Source organism: Palaemon carinicauda, chromosome 3 (assembly GCF_036898095.1).
Source record: "Palaemon carinicauda isolate YSFRI2023 chromosome 3, ASM3689809v2, whole genome shotgun sequence".
NCBI classification, from domain to species: Eukaryota; Metazoa; Arthropoda; class Malacostraca; order Decapoda; family Palaemonidae; genus Palaemon; species Palaemon carinicauda.
In genome coordinates this window covers 55,110,931-55,134,680 of record NC_090727.1, presented here as the reverse complement: position 1 = coordinate 55,134,680, position 23,750 = coordinate 55,110,931, and the positions used below count along the sequence as shown (strand labels likewise).

Here is a 23,750-nt window from a genome sequence, read left to right as displayed (position 1 = left end):
AGAGGCTTAATTGCAGCTCCACTTGTGTCATCTGTAGGCTGCAATGTCTTAAACACTTCCCGAACTTCTCTACCTGCTGTATGAAGTAATAATCGGATTTTGAGCAAAGCGAAAAATCTATTTTTTGGGTGATATGACCATGTCTTCCTGATGGAAGGTTCCTTTAGACAGCTTTCTAAGGGACTTTTGGTTACAGTGATACTCCCTAAGAATTAACCATAGGTTTCCAGAATTCTAACTCCTGACGCGAGTATCCTTAATATAACTTTTAAGGATATCGCATAATATCAGGGGACGTATTTCTTGATAAGACACTTGGAATGCTTCACCCCGAATAGATTTTACTCTTTGAGGGGGAACAGTGTCGGAATTGAAGGGGAGCCGTTATCAAGGTTACCCGGTGGATCCCCTCCCCTTATTACTACGGTGAACTGTTCCTTTTTGCATTTAAGCATAGATAGCCGCAGATAGAGTAGTTTCAGGTGGGGACTTTCACTACATAGTTGTATATTCCTTTTTTGAAAGAAGGGAGGGTCCATCAGGACAACATGGCCAAATCACCAAAAAATAGATTTTTCGCTTTGCTCAAAATCCATTTTTTGGGCTCTGCCATTTCATCCGGATGGATGTTTATTAGAGAATTACTTGAAAATACTATATCTGTGGGTTTGTATAAGTGCCTTAACTTTGACTGAGTTCCTTATATGGTCTCCCACACCTTATATATATATGATATTACCGTTATTTGTCATATCCACTAAGTTTGGAACTAACTTAGGGCTTCCTGCCCCCTGCAGGGAAATTGTCGATATAGAGTATAAGGCGTCAAAGTTTGTATTCCCTAGGAACAAAGTTGAACTTTTAAAGATTACCAAGCTATTCTTACGGAGGTTCTACTCTCAAATATGTTATTTTAGGAAAAAATAAAAGACTCTGGATCGATTATTCTTATTCAAGAAGAGCGAATAAGACTCAGATACATTTTATATGTATTTTATTTCTATAGAAAAATATAGATATAAAAAAGCAAAATGTATCATAAATAGAATCTTTGTGACATATTTACATCTTTGGGTATATATATTTTAAACCTGTAAGGGAAGAAATACATATATCATAGAACATCCATATGTGCCACTCAATATTGTGAATTTACTTGATTGGTTTCACTTAGATGTTAGATATGTCTCAACACTGTGTACAAATGTTCACACGCCACTGGTGTTATTGGTTAGATTCTACACCTACTGTATATAGAACAGTCCGAAATTCACCTTAGTGATTTTCATTAAAAGGTATTACACTCGAAGATGCTAATACATGTTCACTAAGTCCACTCTTCATCGCAGCACTAGACAGGTATTATAACACTACCGGCCGCCACCACAAAGTGTTTTATTTCATGCACTTGCTTCGCGTAATGTTTATAGAAAACTCTAGAAGATTTCCACCCTGTATATGAGCGGAGTTTATCAAAGTCCATATGTTAAAAGAAGTTCAACGAGGAAGCAGCTTTTCTAGGATCGTGACCTGCGGATGTACTCTCAGGATCTGCTCTGCAAATAAAGTAGGTGAGTTTCGCCCTAAGTAGTTTTAGGGATAAGTTTGATCCTGAGGTTTCGCCTAGGAAGAGCTGTCCCTCCTTGAAGCCTGAAGTTCTTCGAAGATAGACCTTAAGACACTCTACTGGACATATAGAGACATCTTCCTTCAGAGGGGCAGATTCCCCAAGGACCCCACCTTTTCTTGGGCAGCTCATTTTTGGCGAGAAAGGTAGGATCGGGAAAAAGATTAAGTTTTCACTCTTCTGTGAATTGAATATGGCTCTCGTTTCTAGATCGGGACACTATTTCACTAGCTCTAGGCCCTGAGGCTATAGCGAACAAGAATATCACTTTCTGTGTTACATCATTTGGGGTAAAATTTTCGTTGTTCAAGTTCGAAGCATAGTGCAAGACTTTGTCCAAGGACCATGATATGGGATTTAGAGTAGTTGATGGTTTGAGTCTAGCACATGCTTTCGGAATCTTGTTGAAGATTTCGTTTGACAAATCCACCTGGAAGGCGTAAAGAAGAGGTCTAGTCAGAGCTGACTTGCATGTAGTTATTGTGGTGAAACCCACGCCTTGTTCATGAAGGTAGATGAAGAAGGAAAGGCAAAAGTCTATCAAGATTTTTGCCGGTCTGTTTGCTTTGACAAAGGAAACCCACTTCTTCTGAGACGAGTCATATTATCTTCTGGTTGACTTTGACTTGTATTCTTCTATAAAGTCGATGTCGTGTTTTGAGATCCCGGACCTTTTCTTGGCTGCTAAGGCGAGAAAATAATGAGATGTAGGTTTTGGGTTCTTAACGATGAAGCGTAGACAATCAACTTCTGAACCAGTTGTGATAGAACTGGACTCGGTAGAGTAAACGGCTTCAGCCTCAGTTCTATAACTAGAGGGAACCAATTGCTCTTGGGTCATTTGGGGGCCAATACTGCTGCTGTTCCCCTGAAGGATCTCAGCATGTTGAGGACCTTCAGCAGGAAATTTGTTGGTGGGTACAGATAGATATGATTCCATTTGTTCCAATCGAGGGACATAGTGTCCGTTGCTTCTGCACAAGGGTCCTTGTATTGGGCCACATATCGAGGTAGTTTCTTGTTGTCGCTCATTGTGAAGAGGTCGATCTGCAGTTCCTGGACTTTTTCCAAGACGAAGGAGAATCATTGTGCGTCTAGGGACCATTCTGTCTCAATCGGTTTTCACCTGGATAGAGCGTCTGCCGTCACATTGCGAAACCCTTGCAAGTGAACTGCTGATAAGTGCCATCTTTTATTCCTTGCCAAGCGAAAGAAGGCTAACATCACGTGATTGATGTAAGGCAAACTCGAGCATTGTCGGTTCAGACATTTCATTATTACTTCACTGTCCAAGACCAGCCTGATGTGGGCTCATCTGTGAGGGGAGAGTTTCTTCAACGTTAGGAAGACTGCCATAGCTTCCAGAATGTTGATGTGAAAGGTCTTGAACTGGTGCGACCAGCTCCCTTGCACTTTCCTTTGAGGGGAATGGTCTCCCCATCCTTCCGGTGAGGCATCTGTGTTGATGACCACTGAAGGTTGAGGTCCTTGTCCGGCTCTTCACCTTTGACTACGGCCTTAAAAGAGATCGCAGTAAGGTTGGTGACAATCTCTGTTGATCTCTTTGAGCGTTTGATGCATATCTTCTCCAGACTCCTAATGCATCCTTTAGTTGTGCTTTTAGCACTGGGTCTGTCATTGCTGCGAACTAGAGAGAGCCCAGTACTCTTTCCTGTTGGTGTCTTGAAATCTTGTTGGTTTTTAGTAGTCTCCTGACAGAACCCGCAATCTCTCTTCTCTTCATTGGTGGAATTGAGAGGCGGTGTGACTGCAAGTTCCAATGGATTTCTAACCATAGAAACTTCTGAGCTGGAGAGCGGCGAAACTTTTTGTAGTTGATCTTGAAGGCCAAATGATCCAGGAACTGGATCACCTTCGTGGCTGCCTGCAGACAAGCTGTCTTGGATGCTGCCCACACCGGCCATTCGTCCAGATATGCTGCTACCTGAATGACTTCTAAGCATAGCTGTTGGACGACTGTGTCCGCAGGTTTTGTGAATATCCTTGCGGCTATGTTTGGTCCAAAGGGCATGGCTGTGAAGACATAATTTGTCTTCTGTAGCTTGAATCCTAGGTCGGAGGAGAGGGGGCGGCTGACTGGTAGGTGCCAATAATCATCTGCCAGGTCTATTGAGACCGCGTACGCCCCTTTTGGTAACAGGGTCCTTATGTGTTGTAGGGTTAGCATCCGAAACTTGTTCTTCTCGATGAACTTATGGAATGGAGACAAGTCTAGAATGACTCTGAGTTAGTCCGAGTCCTTCTCTGACACACAAAACAGCCTTCCCTGGAATTTGATGGACTTTGTTTTCCTTATTACCTTCTTGTTTCAGAGTTCTAAGGTATATTCTTGGAAGAATTGAGGAAAAAGGGGTGAAGTTTTGTTCCATTTCCACCCGAGTCCATTTTTGCTTAGGCTGTGGGCCCAAGGATCCAAGGTCCAATGATCACGAAAGTGGAAGAGTCTTCCTCCTACCTGAAGCATCTCATTGTTGAGATGACCCAGAGGGTTTGTTCCCCTGACCACGTCGTCCTCTACCCCTTGAGGGGTTTCTTGAGGAGCCTCTTCTAGAGCTTCTGCCTTTAAGGTGAAAGATAATGGTGTGCCTCTCAAAGCCTGGATTAAAGACTGGCGACTTAGCTACCAGCTGCTAGGGCACCATTTGGAAGGTGGCTTGCGGCTGGGCAACCATTTGGGGCACGGTGATCATGGTAATAGTAGGATGTTGTGCAGGTCTGTGAGGCACACATGGCTTCTTTGTCTGCCTGTTCTTGGGTTGAGGACCAATGTCAGAGGGAGATTTTCTCTTGGAAGACATGCCTCACTTCTGGAGAAGTTTCCTATTCTCTGTGGCGGCTTTAGCGGTTACCTCCTGGACTACATTTTTGGGGAAGAGGTCCTTGCTCCAGATGCATGAAGTGATCAACTTCCTGGGCTCGTGTTTGACCATTGCATTGCCAAACACATGCTCTCTACAGGACCTCCTGGCCTTTACGTAAGCGTATATGTCCTTCCCAATGGTAGCCATGTGCATCTTGGCTAGGACCATGTACATATCTGGGGTGTTTGAGAGGTCTGCACAAATCTCCATACAGTTCTGGAGAGACAAAGAGGCGGCTAGTCTCTCTTTTGTCTCCTGTTCCCTTCTCAGAAGATGTTCAGACAACTTTGGAAAGTGTGGAAATTCTTTTCACGCTTTATTTTAGTCACCCCCTTTATTCAATTTTTTACTTTTTGTTTGTTATTTTCTGGTTTTTAAGCATCTCGTTTTTCTTTTGTTTCCTTTGTAACCTTCATTATTATACCGTTAAATATTCATTGCTGCTAACATCTCCATCATTCCCCTGTAATGCTTTACCTTTCATTACCTCATTCCTCTGTAAATGATTTTCTCTCATTTCGTGAGCTCACAGTATATTGCTCTGACGATGCAACCGACCGTCGACAATTTTCAAAGACAGCGCTTGGTTGCGTTCTGTTCCAAATGCTCTTGAAACTTTGGATATTTAACCACAATTGGTTTGTATTTAAGTAACTCTTCAATTTACGTAACTCATTGATCTTAGCTTATTGTTATTTACATCTCGGTACCTATTTATAAGTCTGTTTAGCTAGGATTGTTTTCTGTGTTATTGAACATAACTAAACGCCACTTAATTTTTTTGTATGTATATTAATTTTTATAAGCCAGACAGTAGGATTTCTTTATAATCACTTTCCCCTGGAGTTTCAAGAATGATCCTTGTATTTTTGAAATGCACCCTTCAGCAAACCACGTACTCATAGAAATTTGAAAAAGAAGCACTCGACCGGCTTGAACCAGCTCAGCGGCAACAGGCAGGAGAGTGGGAGCGGCGCACTTGAAAAACAGGAAGCGTGGCAGGTGGACGTAGGCATAGCACCCTCAACTTGGGTGCCATTTTAACTTAGGCGTCGGTTCAACTACCTGTTGGTCAACCAGTTACTAACCAACAGTATGCCTTGCTTTGAACCATTTAGAAGATAGGTTGACGAAGACAAAACACGACTGTGCAGAACTGAAGAAGCACCGTGTTCTTAACAGTTCACAATATGCTTCCACTACAGTATACAATCAACCCTCAAGAGCGTGAGTACTAATTAACGGTGTTAAACCTTGGCCATGGAAATGTCCCCCTTCTTTTTCTAGCCTTTATTTGATGATGTGCACATTTACCTAGGAAGTTATGTTCAAACTTTCTGGTTTAATCATTCGTGGCGTGTCCATTAACATACGTTTTGTTCCCGATCCCCTCTATCAAGTTTGAAAATTTTTGCCCGAGAGGAATAGGTTCAAAGTAGTGAGTAGAACTTTTGGTATTATTTCAGTCACCATATTTACTTCCATTGGTTGATTAGTCATTTGATTATTGATTTACGATTTAATTGATTTGACCATTTTCTAGGCATTTTTTCCTTTTTCATATGCCATGCAGTCTTTATTCAAATTCCAATTAGGTAGTTTTGCTGTTTTTTCCTGTGTCAGTTAGGTGAAAATTCCTGCTGCACTTTATGGAAATAAACGCCATTTTTAGGTTAAAATTATTAACTGTTTCTAACTTGACCTTTACATTTTAAAATGACTAAATGAGTTATATCATGAGATGAGATATGACTTAAGGGTAAGTTTATATTTACGTCAATCTAAAGCTATCGGTGTCAATCCTTTATTGTAATGTTCTACGGTATTACATCCCGGAGGTCCTTAGGACGTTTTGACTTTTACAGTACTGCTCCCCCTAACTCTTTGTGAAACTGTCGTTAACGTAACTGATTCAGTCCAACCACACTTGATTGGGATTTACTATTCTGCGCCCTGGAGTAGCGTCTGAAAATCAAGGTGATATCGGTGCCGACAGTCCCGTGTGTAGGGAAAGCAAACCGTCTTCGTTGCGGTTCTCTAGTTTGTCAAGTGTGAGAGTGTTGGGGCTCTATCCTTCAGGCTCGGGTCCGGAAATCAGACATGGGGAGGCCTTTCCCAGAATTATTTCTCACACTTAAATAAATAACACTGGTCCTTCGAACCGGATCTGACACCATTGATTTGTGGAATAATGAAATTTTAAACTTTATAAATTCATTTGTAGCATTTTTGCTACATAAAGATCACCCAGTTAAGTTGTAACTCAAAAACCTCACACACTAGCCAATTTGTAGAATGATTAAGCCCAGACTTTGATAGGTAACAAGATGTACAGTGTTTTAGGACGTAATTTATGGTAGCCTTTGACGAATAATGGCACCTGTGTAACCAAGCATTTTAGCCAGAAAGTTCTACACTGAAGGAGAACTCAGGTTATATTTTATTTGTTCGGATCATCGGTATATGTTGCACGTGTTTTCATATGTAGTGAGAGCTTTGGAGCTGCTATTTTAATCTGTTAATTTTTCCCCTTAACCATAATTTGTTTTCACGCTTTGGTTTACTGTTCCCTATTATAGGTAGGCTACCTTTATCCTTGTCCTTTGTACCCTTCTCAGTGACCGTTTGTCTGTAATATTCTCAGTGCTTTGTGTTATTTGAGTTTGACTTTGTTTGTCAGCATATTTTTTTTTTGTGGACCTTCTGTACCATCGTACACGTGGTCTTCCCAAAATGGAGGCCCAAGACAGTCACATTAAACTCCCACAGCAGGCTGTGGAGAAGCCGGCTACTTTAGACCTTAATGCTCGTCTTGAAAAACAAACGCAGGAGTTCAGATTCCTTTATGAAGAGGCAAACACAACTCTGAAAGCTGTTTCCTCGATAGATTTGGCCTGTGCAACCCCTGAGGGTTTAGAGCACTGTAAAAACAAAGTAGGTAGAGTTCTTGCGGAACTTAGGGAATTTAAAACTTTGTGGAAACCTCATTGGAACAACCCCACTGTCCTGCCTAGTTATACCGATCTTGTCAGTTTGTTAACTGACGCAGAAACGATGCACCTTCAACTCGTAACGCAGGGGAAAATCAACCCTTCAAATCCCCTCAAGTGCCTAGCACTAACCCTCAGTGTGTATGTGTCTCAGTAGTTGCAGATCCTGATCCCACTCCCTTCGATGGTCGTACAAATTGTTGGGCCGGCTGGTGGAGTTTGTTTCGCCAGATGGTACATGAAAACTCCAAGTACTCTCCCACAGAAAAATACAAGATTTTGTTGCGTACCCTTGAGGGACCGGCACGTAAACTTCTTGGTAACCAAGTGTGGACAGAGGGTCTGTATGAAAGATCGATAGACAGTCTTAAGCAAGAGTATGAGTCCCCTATTCTGACTAAAGCATCCTCCCCTAATGATGATGGCACTGATCTCCGTCGTTTCCTCATGGAATGGGACAACAAGGAAACTGAATATGTACAACTAACTGGGTCGTCTTTACCAGAGGTAATGTTAGAGCATGTTTTCACTAGTAAGCTCAGGCCCTTCCGCCTAGGTATAGTTTACTGATGTTACAATCGCGAGGAAGTAACCTTGGCCGAAATGAAAAGGGCACTGTATGCTCATACTCGCACGAAGGAAATGATGAAGCCTGACGACGGCCCCAAACCTAATACCTGTGATAAACCTGCGCGATGCAACCGTTACGGAAACTCACGCTCTCGCGGTAAATCACTTAACCAGCCTAGACCTCCTTCCTCTAACATGAACAGTCATATACCTAAACTTAAAGTTAATAACGGGCCTGTCCAGTCCATGGATCTACAAATGACTCCTAGTCGATCAAATGGATGGCCTATCGCTGGCCCCAGTAACGGGACTGCTAGAGGTAAAGGTATTTTTTGTGGCAATAGTGACCACGTGCAATCTAAATGTCCCCATTTCCCTGATTCAAGAAGTAGGATATCAAAGTTGAGAGAAATGAATCGTTGCACAAAATGTTTTTCCACTCAACACTTTGTCAGCAATTGAAATGCAACCATTGCTTGCCTGAACTGTCAGTAGGCTCATAAATTGCCTGTATGCCCAAATATCTTTGCAGTATCCAACCACTTCATCCAACCCATTAGTGGGTTTGCTAACAACACCTCTAACTCCCAACCTTATACCTCCCATTAATAACCCCCCTAGCATGCAGCCCATTAGACCTCCCATTAATGAGTCCAGTACGTTTTGGCGCCGCTCTTTTGGCGACGACGATTTGGCGCCGCCGCTTTGGCGCTAAATTGTTTTGGCGCTCGTTATTTTGGTGATAGCCCATTTGGCGCCAGCTTGAAAATTCTCTGACCTGATATATATATATATATATATATATATATATATATATATATATATATATATATATATATATATATATATATATATATATATATATATATATATATATATATATATATATATATATATATATATATATATATATATATATATATATATATATATATATATATATATATATATATATATATATATATATATATATATATATATATATATATATATATATATATATATATATATATATATATATATATATATATATATATATATATATATATATATATATATATATATACACATGTGTGTGTTTATATTTAGTGCATGGGTAAAAAATAACATAAAAATAAAATAGTTCTATTTATTTTCAGCAATACATTATTAAAATGCTACAAAAATGAAAAATAAAAATAAAATATTTTCACCAATATGTTAATGCATTTCATAGTTATTTGCCAAACCACGTAAGTATTCCAGTGGTTCTCGTGAATCAAACTGCTGTACCATAGTTAAAATCGTTCATCAGTCTTAATGTATTTTAAGCGTTTTCGAGCAGGAGGATTCCCAGCCATTAGTTGTTCATAATAAGAATCGCGTCCTTTCTGAATTTTCTTTATGCCATCGATGAATTTCCATATAACTGGGTGGTTCATTCCAAGTTCTGCATAGATTTTCCTGTGCGTAGTTTCAGCATGATTGTTTGTCTTGTCCTCATCTAATATCATTCGACTGTACATATTCCACTTTTACGTAAGGAAAAGTGGTGAACGTCGGCCATTTCCCCTCCTCAGAGGTCTTCCTACATAACTATCTTCGACCCAGTTCATTAACGGCTGGAGTTCATCAGGTAAATATTGCGCCAAAGCATCGATGTAAACATCCATGTGAGAAATAGGTACAAAAGATAAAGCAACGATCGTTTTGGCTTTTACTGAGAAGTCGGGGTCATTATTATATAAATGTTGGAGCCCAAGTTGTTTCAGGTGCTTATGAATATTATTTACTTCTTTCACTACTTCCTGGTTCTTAGTATGAATACACCCTTTACACTTATTTCTTGATTCACACCTCCAAAACTTGAGAGAAGGATCGTTTTTGCTACATTTGTCAAACACATACGTATATCCGTTGTGTGAAAATTTTGGCTTGCCTCTATTGTTTAAGATTTTTTTCGGCCATTTAAGGTATGAGCTGTACAAGAAACTAAAGAAAAGCGTTTTCCAATATAAAAAGACTTGAATATGGTAACAACTAGTCTACTATTATAATTCCCAAATCAGACAAGCCTTTGGCGTAATGAGATGATCACTAAACGAGACACTGGTAAAATTATGTGATAACTAAACAAGACTTGAATATCGTAATAACTGGTTTAATATTACAATTCTCAAATCAGACGAGCCTTTGGTGTAATGATGTAATCACGAAACGAGACCCAAAATTGCGGATGGTCCTTAAGTTTGTTTCTTGGCGCCAAAACAGCTCATCGCCAAAACAATGAGTGCCAAACTGTCTATCGCCAAAATGGCGGCGCCAAATCGTCAGCGCCAAAGAGTCGGCGCCAAATCGTCCTGTTCCGCCCATTAATAACCTCCCTGACATGCAACCCCTTATCCCTCCCAGTATCAATACCCCTGCGGTAAACCTCAATCATATTGCTTGTATCCGCAACAACACCGCGAGTGTTGAGCCTAATGACTTCGCCCCCGTCGAATTACCGACTTTCACGGCAGAATTAGTCTCCGGTAAATTTAAACACTCCACAAGAGTTTTTCTAGATTGTGGGGCACAACGTACTTTTGTGCCCCCAAATGTTGTTAAATAATTTAATCTGAAACCTGTTGGACAGATGGTGTTCCAGCTTAACTCATTTAATTGTACCGAACCCCCTAAGAGTTCTGATCTAGTACAATTTAATATGAAAATCGGAAGATGGAGACATAAGATTGTGGCTATTATTAGTGCTAATGTAGGTAAAGGCATCAATACGCCAGGTTACACCCGTACTGTCCGTACGCTAAAAGCTAAAGGAATCCGTCTCGTGGATCAACGTCCTGATAATAATGCTGCCGGTATTGAGATCATTCTCGGTGCCGATTATCTTCCCAGGTTCCTAAAGCGTACCCATAATATCCAAGGTGTAAACTTGTTTAGCACTCCCGCCGGTTACGTGGTATGGGGAGAGTTGCCTGATTGGTCAAGTCCTGACATGGACCCAAGAGATGTCAGCGCAGTCACAATTACCATTAACCGAATTGATGTTGACTCGCTTATGACTATAAACCCGCCTCTTGAGAACCTTTGGAAACTTGACACCATTGATATCACTAAAGAACCCTTCAGCCATCTTGAAGAGAAAGAAGTTGATCTCTTCAAAGGAACTACTCAATACAAAACCAGAAAGTATGTTGTTCAGCTACCTTTCAAGTGTGATAAGCATCCCGCTTCAAATTATGCTAGAGCCTTTGCCCAACTCATGTCAGTCAAAAAATCAAAGAACCCCCAATTGTTTACTGATTACCGTAAGATTCTGGATGAGTGTCTTGAAGAAAACTTTATTGAGCCTGTCCCCTTAGGCACCCCTGTTAATGGAAAATTATATTATTTACCGCATCATCCCGTAGTTAAGAATTCAGCCACCACCCCTATACGTATTGTCTTCAACGCTTCATCCAGGTCGAACCCAAATTCACTTTCTCTGAACGATTCTCTGTACACAGGACCCAATATTGCATCAAAGATTCAATCAATGATTTTAATGTTCCCCGAGAAGCCCTTTGGTTTAACTGCAGATATTTCCAAGGCATTCCTTGGCATAGAGATTGTCCCAGAACAGAGGGACTTCTGTCGCTTTCTTTTCTTTGAAGATCCAGAAATGAAAAGGATCGTCGCATATCAATTTAAAGTCGTTCTGTTTGGCGCCACCTTTACCCCCTACTTGCTCAACCAAACTATCCAACATCATTTGGACAGTCATTCCAGTAGATTGGCGTCGACACTCAAAACCAGTTTCTATATTGATAACTTTCAACGCCGTTATATCGACCCCAAAGACATTTTGAGTGAGAGGCCCCTCATTGAGGCACTTATGTTAAAGACTAACATGCCGTTAGCCAAATGGACGACTAATGCCCCTCTTAACGGCGATTTCACAGAAAGAGGCATTCATGATTACTTCAGTCTTGAATGGGATAGTGTTAATGATACCTTGAATTTTAAATTACCCCCTGAATTAGAAATAAGTCATTCCCACATCAACACTAAAAGAAAGGTTGTGTCCATGTTCTCTTCCATTTATGACCCTATTGGTCTTCTTTCTCCTGTTACAATTATAGGCAAACTCTTCATTCAAAAACTGTGGATGACTGACAAGGGCTGGGACACCCCTATTGACCCTGAGCAAGTTCAAGAACTAAGTGATATCATCAAAAGGTACAAATGTCTTGAACAAATTAAAGTCCCTCGTAATGCGCATGATGGCAGTCAACCAGCACTGCACATTTTTGCCGATGATTCCAAGCTCGCTTTCGGAGTAGCTGCTTATATAGTCACCCAGGAAGGTAATTTTTGCTTCCTAACGGCTAAAGCCCGAGTAATCCCTAAGCGTATGTTGGAAATGGATGAAAGTTTAACCATTCCCAAACTTGAGTTAACTGCGCTCTTACTGGGCTGTCGTTTAGCCAAACACTTGTCAGAACTGCGCCCTGGCATATATGCTTCGGTCACTGTTTGGTCCGACGCTTCAACTGCCCTCCAGTTGGTCAATAATTCTAAAAGTAACTCCCCTTACGTCCTTAACCGTGTGGAGGAGATAATCAACATTAAATTAACTTGTAATCTTAACCTGAAGCATGTCCCCGCTAATAGTAATCCTGCGGACCTGGCATTGCGTGGTGTCGCTGTCAGGCTAATCCTTAAGAATAAATTTAGGCTACAAGACCCTCCTTGGCTCAGTAACCCTTCAGAGTACCCCGATGAAAGCAGGTTCTCTATTAACCCGAAGATATGTGCATGCCCTATTCGGCTCGATCCCCCCGGAGTACGACTGTTTGATCATTACAGCTGGCTTGACGACACGATCAAGTGCTACACTGCACTCCTTCGTTTAATTCCCCAATGGATACAACCCTTGTCACAACGTTGCCCTAATCTAATCAATAAATTCAACCTTCCACACTTAACAGTCATGTTGAAAATTTCCCAGGCCCAAAGTTATCCTAACATTCTGAAGCAGGTGTAAGGTGAAGATGTTCATCTCAATTCAGATGAACGAGCTTTCATCGGCCAACGCATACCATACCTGGATAACCAAGGTCTTCTCAAAGCTAGTTCCCGTCTCAGTAATGCCCCCGTTGAATTGGATTATGTAGATCCCATTTTGCTGGAACATCATTGTGCCCTTTGGACACTTATCGTCAGGCATTGGCATGAACGTTTGCCGCACTCTAATACTTCAAAACTCCTTGTTGTATTACATAAACAATTTTGGGTTCCCTAAATGCGGCAGCAAATCAAGAAAATTTTGCGCCGTTGCATCCATTGCCGGATGGTGCAAGCGGCCCCGTACCCAATGCGTCCATTAGCCCAGTATCATACCAATCACCTCATTCCAAGAGTGCCCTTCCAAGTAACTGGCTTAGATTTCACTTGAGCTTTTAAGGTATACAATTCACATGTAGATTTTGTTTACATCTTGCTTTTCACCTGAGCAGCAACCAGAGCCGTAGCTCTAGAAGTCACAACTATGTTAACGGTCATTGAATTTGTGCAAGCAGTGCGCAGATTTGCCGCTCGATTTGGTATGTCACACTGTATCGTCTCTGATAATGCTTCCACTTTCCAAACTGGTCAAACTCTTCTAACTGAACTTATGCATCACCCTGTAATTGATGGGTTTAAATCTTCCCATAACCTGACCTGGAAATTCATCACTCCACGTGCCCCTTGGCAGGGAGGTTTTTATGGAAGGCTAATAGGCTTCACCAAACTTAATTTAAGGAAAGCCATGTATCACTTGTATCCTACCTATAATGAATTTGTCGCTTTGGTACAAGAAGCCGAATGCGTCATCAACGATAGACTCCGAGTCATCTGCTTTACGGTCAAACCCTCTCACTTGCTCCTCAGGTACTTATGACCGACCTCGATGACCCCACCTATAGGGAAGGGACCCGCCTCCCAGCTAGTTATCAGAAACTCACGAACATGTTGTAAGTGTTTTTAAAATGATGTACCCAGGATAATGTCAATTCCCTTCGTGAACGTCACATAAAAAATAATCGTATCCACCCTGTGTCTCCTAAAATTGGAGATTTATGTTTTTTAATTATGGATGAAGTAAATCGGGAAGATTTTCCCATGGCCTGTATTCTTGAAACCTACCCCGGTCAAGATGGTCATTTTAGATCTGTTAAGGTGTGCACCCCTCATGGAATATATGTGTGTCCCATTAACCGTCTTATCCCATTGGAAATAAATGTTGCAGGTCCCTATATCACTGAACTGGAGCAAAGTGGTCCTGATGCGCTCAGGACACCCCAGTTACCAAATCCTCCCTCAGAGGACCCTCTAAATGACGATTCTTCTGATGATGTCACCCCTCTTCCCAAACCTGATCCTGTATCCTCTCGAGGACAACCTCGTAGGGCAGTGGCAGCTAAAGCCTGTGCCTGTAAATTTGAAAAGGGATGGGGAATGACCCCTTCCTTCCGTACCCTCCATCTTGTTAGTGGACCCCTCCCCCCTTCTCTGTCACTCTTACTTGGCAGGGTGTGGAAATTTTTTCCACTTTTTATTATAGTCACCCCAGTTATTCCATTTTTTATTTTTTTGTTTGTTATTTTCTGTGTTTTACGCATCTCGTTTTTCTTTTGTTTCCTTCGTAACCTTCATTATTACACCCTTAAATATTCATTGCTGCTAACAAGTCCATTTTTCCCCTGTAATGCTTTATCTTTCATCACGTCATTCCTCTGTAGATGATTTTTTCTCATTTCGTGAGCTCACAGTACATTGCTCTGAGGATGCAACCGACCGTCAAAAATTTTCAAAGACATCGCTTGGTTGAGTTCTGTTCCAAATGCTCTTGAAGCTTTGGATGTTTAACCACAATTGATTTGTATTTATGTAACTCTTTAATTTACGTAACTCATTGATCTTAGCTTATTGCTATTTACATCTCGGTACCTATTTATAAGTCGGTTTAGCTAGGATTGTTTTCTGTGTTATTGAACATCACTAAGCGCCACTTAATTTTTTTGTATGTATATTAATTTTTATAAGCCAGACAGTAGGATTTCTTTATATTCACTTTCCCCTGGAGTTTCAAGAAAGATCCTTGTATTTATAAAAACCACCCTTCAGTGAACCACGTACTCATGGGAATTTGAAGAAAAAGCACTCGACCGGCTTGAACCAGCTCAGCGGCGGCAGGCAGGAGCGTGCGAGCGGCCCACATGAAAAACAGTTCACAAAATGCTTCCACTACAGTCTAAAATCAACCCTCAAGAGCATGAGTACTAATTAACGGTGCTAAACCTTGGCCAAGGAACTGTCACCCCTCTTTTTCTAGCCTTTATGTGACGATATGCACATTTACCTAGGAAGTTATGTTCAAACTGTCTGGTTCAATCATCCGTGGCGTGTTTATTAACATACGTTATGTTCCCGATCCCCTCTATCAAGTTAGAAAATTTTTCCCGGAGAGGAATAGGTTCAAAGTAGTGAGTAGAACTTTTGGTATTATTTCAGTCACCGTTTTTACTTTCATTGGTTGATTAGTCATTTGATTATTGATTTAAGATTTAATTGATTTGACCATTTTCTTGGCATTTTTTCATTTTTCATATGCCATGCGGTGTTTATTCAAATTTCGATTAGGTAGTTTTGCTGTTTTTTCCTGTGTCAGTTAGGGTAAAATTCCTGTTGTTATTTATGGAATTAAACGCCATTTTTAGGTTGAAATTATAAATTGTTTTTAACTTGACCTTTATATTTTGAAATGACTAAATGAGTTAACTCATGAGGTGAGACATGACTTTAGGGTAAGTTTATATTTACATCAATCTAAACCTACCGGTGACAATCCCTTATTGTAATGTTCTACGGTATTACCTCCCGGTAGTCCTTAGGACGTTTTGACTTTTACAGTACTGCTCCCCCTAACTCTTTGTGAAACAGTCGTTAACGTAACTGATTCAGTCCAACCACACTTGATTGGGATTTACTATTCTGCGCCCTGGAGTAGCGTCTGAACATCAAGGTGATATCGGTGCCGACAGTCTGGTATAGAATAATCTTTGGACTTAAACGTGTGTAGGGAAAGCAAACCATCTTCGTTGCGGTTCTCTAGTTTGTCAAGTGAGAGAGTGTTGGCGCTCTATCCTTCAGGCTTTGGTCCGGAAATCAGAAATGGGGAGGCCTTTCCTGGAATTATTTCCCACAAAAGGTTTTCGTAGAACTGTTGTCCTGCTATCTCTGGATCCAGATTCGAGAATGAGAAGGTTAGATGAACCTCGTTCCATTCCTTCTAGCAGATAGGCAGTGCTAGAGACATTGGTCTTCATTCCTCTAGCGTAGGGCATGGTTTTCCTGCATCAACTGATTTTAGCACGCAGTTGAGAGCTTTGCCGAAAAGGGAAAAGCTCTGGAGGAAGGCTCCATCTCCTCTCGAGATGCTGGTTCATCCCGCAATCTCACGTAACATTCTGGGTAAGCCGAAATGTTAGGCCAGAATTGGAGATCTTCGATGGGTTTGGCCCCATCTTCTCAGATATGTATAACTTCCCATTCATCATGGGCTTATACTCCGCATACCTCCAGGGGTGGGTTTCGTAGTACTGAGGTAAGTCGGAGACTTTGATAGGCTTGTGAAAGCCTCTGAAAATGCCCATGCATTTCGCTTCTCTGACTTCCCTCCTCATCTCTTGTTGTTCCTTGCAGAACGATTCCATCATCAGTTGCAGCTGTTCCATGAGCGCCTCGCCCTTGGTTAACAATGGGTCCAAATGAGAAGTTGGGGACGAAGAGGTTGACGGCGCAGGTTGATATGCCGTCACAGAAAATTGAGGGTCTTCCGTTATTGTTAATACGGATCCTTCTTCTTCCTCGGGTGGACGGGCCACCTCTTCTTCAGGATTTTCTTGTAGAAGATCCTTTTTGGTTTCTGAGGATACCTCCAACATCCGTTCTTGATGGATGTCCATGCCTTCAAGAACCTTGTTTATATCGTCAGCTGGATGAAGGGAGGCTTGACCTGTGCCTGAGGCACAACCACGTCGGATTGGGCCTTAGGGAACAGAAGGCTTCTCATAGCTTCGTTTGGCAAGTAAGGTCCCAGAGAGTTCTTCTGGAACCCTCTTACCCACTTAGGAAGCGGTTCCTTCGCAGTATCCCTCGACTCCTTCCTCTCAGGATCACGGAAAACATCGGTCATCAAGGCCGAGCAGACGGTGCAACCCTTCGGATACCAATACCTCAGGGTTTCAGTTGCGATGGAGCAGGGGGCCTGAGACCTGCACATCTTGTGGCCACAAAAGTCCGTACTTTTGTGGTTGCAAAACAGAACTGCACCCTTCACCTCAGCCTCCTCCTGTAAGGAAAGAAAGAGAGAAATGAGTATGGGATAATTTATCTCACTGATAAATTTTCACATGCATTAAAATAGTATTCATTACTATTATTATTATAGCTTAGGATAGTATGCTAGAAAGGAAATAGGAAAGACACATATCTGTGTTTCCCTTCCAGGCAATTGGTGTGACCTGCCACAATATTAATATTTTTAATTTCCCTATTAAGGGAAATACAGAGTGGAATAACTCTCGTACGTAGAACCAGAGTCAGTGTACATTAACACTAACTCCAGCAGTTGTAGAATATTAATACTAAAGAGCAATTATTGATGCTCCGATGATCTAGGATACATCAGAATGTTGAAGGAATACTTCACCTCAACCTTTCCTAAACGGTCTCAACAATGGACCGTGAAAGGACACACAGATTATGTTGGAAATACATACTACTGTATCATTAAATACTGTAGTTTTCTAACTGTTGTATTGCTATACTGCAGGAATACTGGCTACTGTATTGTCTTATAATGTAGGTTTGCCGGTATGCTACCGGGTTAGGCTAGTATCTGACGGCACTAGCCAACAGAGACAGTGAAAGAATGCAGAGAAGGACTACCATAATATTATAGTTTAGTACAATAATTAGGGTTGTAGGGACTACTGTCTCTACTGCCTTCTTTCCAGAATGAGGATTCAAAGGAAAGAGGAGAGAATGCATTGATTCTAGCTTACACCCAGCCACAATTTCTGTTGCCGGCTGTGCTGCCGGTTACAGGATTTGTGGATGGCAGCCCAAGGGAGGACGGAAGAATACTCAAAGTTGTAATGGGTTTCCCACCGGCAGCCGTCAGGGCCGGCTCAACCTTTCCCGGAGCTTTGCTTCCATTAGGGAGGTGGTCGAAGCGGCAACCTTACCGCCTATGTAGGAGCCCGGGCGGTAAACCAGTCAGCCCGACAAGCGGGGTTGATTGTAGAATACCGGCTACAGGACTCGAGACGGCTAAGCCGTCACTAAAGGACAGAAGGGAAGGGAAAGGGTCTTATATTTTACGTAGAAAGGTGGCGGCAGGTATGCCTTGTACTTCCAGCTGGAAGTCAAGGAAATATAGTTTCCTATACCGGCGTTGTCTTGGGCGGCAGAGGAATAACGATTCCTTAGCCTGAGATATGTCTTCTAGTCCCCAAGGGAGAAAGGTGGCGTCAATTATACAACCTACTTTCGGTTGTGGACTAGGGAGGCCAAGCTTCCTATGTCGGCAATAGTGTAACCGGCAGGGGAATAACTATTCCCCCATCGGTAGCGTTGTCGGGAACAATACAGAATACCCTGAGTTGATGTTGTATTTCAAAGCCGGGATACTCACCTGCAAAGGAGATCGACAGAAAACATTATCCAAGTCAAGCAGGAGTACACTACTCAATGGCCATGACAGAAGATAGGGTTGTCGCCTGGGTTGACGGCACTCAGGGGGAAGGAAGGGTTTATCCTCATTTTCTCTAAAAGAGAAGAGTATCGAATTATGCTGGTAATTCTAGGAGATGTTTATATCTCCGACCGAATTAATAAAACGATACTAGAGGTTAAACTTGAGATAACGTTACTAAAGTATACAAAAATGCGTTAGGCTAGCCTGACTCAAGTCGTGATTTCGCCTACGCTAGTACCACCAAGGCCCTATGATATACGATCGAAACGTTTTATTCGGAAAAGGAAATATTACATGTTTAGATCTTTTCTTTACTAGTATAATTTTGCCTGAATAGCTAGAATTTCTTTATAGCTAAATACCGGTGATGTCGTACTACTAACTAAATAAAGCATTTATGGAGTACGACAGTGGTCCTAAAATGGCCACCTCCGGTGATGACATTGCTCCGCTTAACACACCTAATTTATGTTAATTTAACTGTGAGAAGGGAGCAAAAAATTATACACAGGAAAGATTAAATACTCAACTTTCCCGAGGATGAAGATGCTGGAGATTGCATGGTAATATTTCTTGAAAAACAGTAACAACACCGAGAGCAACGTGGGAGAACACCATGCTTGAATGGCTACGTTTAAAGGAATAGTTCACCGTAGTAGTAGGGGGAGGGGATCCAACAGGTAACCTTGATAACGGCTCCCCTTCACACTCGCCACTCTTCCCCCTCGAAGCGTAAAATCTATTCAGGGTGAAGATTGCCATGTGTCTTATCAAGAAATACGTCCCCTGATATTATGCGATATCCTTAATAGTTATATTGAGGATACTCACGCCAGGAGTTAGAATTCTGGAAACCTGTGATTAATTCTCTGGGAGTATCACTATAACCAAATATCCCTTAGAAAGCTGCCTAAAGGAACCTTCCATCAAGACGACATAGCTGAGTACAAAAATGCCTTCTTTTGGGCATCCTTCATATTCCCTAATACTTCTAAATAAATCTTAAATTCCTCACACCACTGTTGCCATCGTGTTGCAAAGGAATTGGGTTCAGCTGTAACGCTAAATCATTCAGGATGTTCAATGTCGAAAGGCATTTTGAATTTAACTGGATTAGGTTAGACTACAGTTCTAAAGTCACTTTGTAACTTCCTACCTTTTTTGTATCCTACCCAACTTTAAAATTCACTTTGTTCTCTTGCTTTGTTTGCTTGTTTTTGATGAAATTCTTCTGGTCGGCTGCATGGGAAATCTTCATTGGGCTTTTTCTTCTGTTTTTCTTGCTATAATTTTTCTTCTACTTCTCTATGATCTTTGCATGTATTCGTCATTAGGTCGTCGCCAATTTTACGTTGGTTGAATATCGTCTGGTGATTTCAGCATATTACTCACCTGTAAATGAGTGAATAATTATTAGTAATTATCCAGGGGTATCCCATCTGTGTCGTCAGTTTTTTATTGTTGATATGCTGAATCAAACCCAGGTGTATACGTAACCCTTTAATGTATAATAAAAGGCTACATTACTCTGTGGCTCTGGGCTTCCAACAACCAACTCCAACTGAGTGTCAAGCATCTCGTAAATAATCTCACAAACCAAAAAACTAAAAACAAATATAAGAGCATCGCTCTCAAAATACTAAAATCATTCTGCAGTACATAAGTAAAAAGAATCACATCCTATCTTTGAGGTAATTAATAAATGCTTGAACCTTACTGTCAAAATACATTATTTCAGTTATATACAATGTATGACATGTTTTATCAGTGCAATATGATGCAATGTTGCACTCAATACACGTAACATTTGAGGTAATACAGTACGTTATTAAAATAATACATAACATCCACGTTTTTCACGATACTTGTAGGAGGACAGTTCAACGTTTGTTGCTGTGGTACTATCCCATTCTTCTCAAGGACAGTACCATTGCTACTTCCGTTGTAACAGTTGAACTTGTGCCTGTAGTTATTACTGAACTAGTTTCCATGGTTTGGGGAACTCTTGACACTTGGTCGAACTACGGTTGAAACTTCATTCTCGAGTAGGGTTTACAATTGATAATATTATAATATTCACTCAGTGAAGCAGCTTTATTAAGTTTCTTCATCTTTCTCTCTTACGTACGTTTGAATATGTTCAGGAACTCCTAGTAGATAGTGCTTTAGTATTATCAGTTCTTCTAAATTAGCGATTTCCTTTACATTAGCAGCCTCTATCCATCTCTTAAAACATTGTCGTATCTTATAAGCATAATACAGTAAAGTAATTTTTGCTTTCTTTTTTAAACTTCAGATCCTTTCATTAAAATATTGAGGGGTCATCTGATACAATTGCAGCTCCCTCCTACTCACTTCTTGATACACCATCCCCTGGTCCTGATATATGGATAAGTAATCACTGCAGCCCTTCCCAAAGAGCACACTCTGCAGTAACACAGACCATTTATCTACTGGCCATTTCATCGTTGCTGTGACCGTTTCAAAATGATGGGAGAACTCATTTGGAGACCTTTCTGTGAATCTTGGAATTAACCTTTGGGTTTCCGACACATTAAGCACTGGATCATGCTTAGCAGGAGCCACCTCAGATTGGGCACTGGCGTTTGACAGTTCCAACTCCTGCTTATACCTCACTTCTTCCATCTCATTTTCTTTTTGCCTTGCTTCCATTAACCTTGCGTATCTTGCCATTTCTCTCTCTTCTTCATTCTTTGTTTCCATTCTTTACGCAAGTCGTCTTTTTTCTCCCTCATCTTCTCGTTTTGCTTTTATTTCTTTCTGTCTTTCTTTCAGTCTTGCTTCCATTTTTCTCAAACATCGTGCTTCTCCTTTCTCTTATGCCATCATCTTCAACTTGATAAAATTATTTTCTGCTGCAATTCATCGAATCTCTGCCTGCACATCCCTATCTGCTTTCATGCCTCCAGTTTGGGGATCAACTGGTCTTTGCTTTGTTAAAACTCCTTCCTCTGCTTCTAACAACAGCTCACAAGCATCCACAATATGATCTTCCAACAACTTTCACGAGATTATCAACTCTTCCAAGGCTAGACACTTGATTCGGGCTTTAATCATCCGACTCGTTGCATGCCCCCCCCCCCCCCAACATGCTATAAAAAAAAAAAACGAAATAATTCATGAACACCAGTGTTATTCAAAACGTTTTAGTTATTAAACTGTGTCTCTTATGTATTATTGTAATAATGTACTGTATTACCTCAAACGTTACGTGTATTGAGCGCAATATTGCATCATATTGCATTGATAAAATATGTTATACAATGTACATAACTGAATTGATGTATTTTGATATTAGGGTTCAAGCATTTATTAATTACCTCAAAGATAGGATGTGATTCTTTTTACTTTTGTACTGTAGTAGGATTTAAGTCTTTTGAGAGCGATGCTCTTATGTTTGTTCTAATTTTTTGGTTTGTGAGATTGTTTACGAGACGCTCAACTCTCAGTTGGGAGTTGGTTGTCAGAACCCCAGAGCCAAGAGTAATGTTGCCTCTTATCATACATTAAAGGGTTACGTATGCACCTGCGATTGATTCAACATATCAACAATAAAAAACTGACGATACAGATGGGATACCCCTGGATAATTACTAATAATTATTCACTCATTTACAGGTGAGTAATATGCTGAAATTACCAGACAATATTCAACCAACATAAAATTTACGACGACCTCATGATGAATACACACAGGGATCATAGAGAAGCAGAAGAAAAATTATTGCAAGAGAAGCAAAAGAAAAAGCCCAATGAAGATTTCCCATGCAGCTGACCAGAAGATATTCATGAAACACAAGCAAACAAAGCAAGAAAACAAAGTGAATTTTAAAGTTGGGTAGGATACAAAAAAAGGTAGAAAGTTACATGGTGACTTTAGAACAGTAGCCTAACCTAATCCAGGCAAGAATTCAAAATGCCTTTTGACATTGAACATCCTGAACAATTTAGAATCACTGCTGAACCAAATTCTGTTGCAACATGATGGCAACAGTGGTGTGATGAATTTAAGATTTATTTAGAAACATTAGGGAATATGAAGGATGCCCAAAAGAAGGCATTATTACTTCATAAAGCAGGTAGAGAAATTCGGGAAGTGTTTAAGATATTGCAGCCTACAGATGACACAAGTGAAGCTGCAATTAAGGGTCTTACCACATATTTTGCTCCTCTGGTCAATAAATTTTTGAAAGGTATCAATTTACAGAACAGGCATATCAGAAAGAAAATGAAAGTTTAGATGCAATTGTAACTAGACTAAAGAATTTATCTGTTTCATGTGAATGTCTAGAGTTGGAAAATGTTTTCATAGAACGGATTTTGAGAGAAGCAAAAAATCAATTTTTGAGTGAGATGGCCATGACGTCCTGATGGAAGGTTCCTTCAGTAGCTTCCTGAGGGTATATATGACTACAGTAGATTTTCCCAGAGAATTAAACTAAAGGTTTCACAAAATTGTAACTTCTGGCGTGAGTACCCTAAAGGTATGTTTGACACGCCACATGGCTATCTGCACCCCACATCGTGTTTACGCTTCGAGGGGGAAGGTGGCAATTTATAGGAGGAGCCGTTGCAAAGTTATCCTCCTGCGTTACTATTATGGTACCTCGGGACGTAAACAAACGGCAGCCATAGCTGTCCGCCATCATGACTGACGTCACGTCCGCCCACTTCATTCCTTATTTAGCGTTTCTGACTACCTCCACGATACAATATGAAAGGAAGGGGCCTGACAGGCCAAACTAGAAACAATAGGGCGGATCCATCAGGACATCATGGCCTTCTCACCCAAAACTAGATTTTTCGCTTCGCTCAAAATCTGTTTTTTGGGCTCAAGCCTTGACGTCCTGATGGAAGTGTACCAGAGAATTAGTGTATCATGGTTTTTCCAT

General features: G+C 40.9%; 1 protein-coding gene across 2 annotated transcripts in view; it reads right to left on the bottom strand.

Moving 5' to 3' along the window:
• The window catches only part of LOC137638292 (uncharacterized), a 213,021-nt gene that overhangs the window by 98,622 nt on the left and 90,649 nt on the right, over positions 1–23,750 (bottom strand). Inside the window, exon 1 of one of the 2 annotated variants that reach the window (XM_068370362.1) lies at positions 19,994–20,120. The exons of the other annotated variant lie outside the window; for it this stretch is intronic. The gene's annotated coding sequence lies outside the window, so the exon portion shown is untranslated. Of the gene's footprint in view, positions 1–19,993; positions 20,121–23,750 lie in introns of those variants that run through there. 2 annotated transcript variants of the gene reach the window in all.